Here is a 597-nt window from a genome sequence, read left to right as displayed (position 1 = left end):
TCCCTACACCCACACACACCCAGCAGGCCTGTCAGGTCTACCTTCAAAATATATCACTAGGCTGAAAATTCTCACTGGCCCTTTGTACCCCCGAGAGCACCGTCTGTGGCTCAGGGCACTGCGGGCTCCCGGGAATTCTCTCCCTGAAAACTGCCTCCAGAGGCAGCACACGGGCCTCCCCACCTCCTCCCTGCCTCCACAGACCCCCCGAGGCTCCTTCCTCATGTGGCTACAGGTCTCACTTGCCAGCCTCTCATCCTCAAGGTTTCCAATGCCCATTTCTAGACCAGCTGCCCCAGGCTGGCCTTGCCTTTACCTGATTCATTATTTTATTTATAACCTTTATATGGCCAGATACTACATCTTACATTTTGTATTAACCCTGCCTTTTATTTTCTGTATTTCTGATCTGGGGTTTTGCTGATGCTAAAGAGATTGTCCGCTGCCCGCATGCTCAGGGACAGGGAAGTCCTAGAGACAGGACAACTCACCAAAGAGCATACTTTTCAAAAGCAAACCAACCGGGCTTCCCTGGTGGCGCAGTGGTTGAGAGTCTGCCTGCCAATGCAGGGGACCTGGGTTCGTGCCCCGGTCCGG

The sequence above is a fragment of the Lipotes vexillifer genome, unplaced genomic scaffold (assembly GCF_000442215.2).
Source record: "Lipotes vexillifer unplaced genomic scaffold, Lipotes_vexillifer_v1.1 scaffold1359, whole genome shotgun sequence".
Classification (NCBI taxonomy): Eukaryota; Metazoa; Chordata; class Mammalia; order Artiodactyla; family Lipotidae; genus Lipotes; species Lipotes vexillifer.
Note: the sequence above shows the minus strand (reverse complement) of the source record.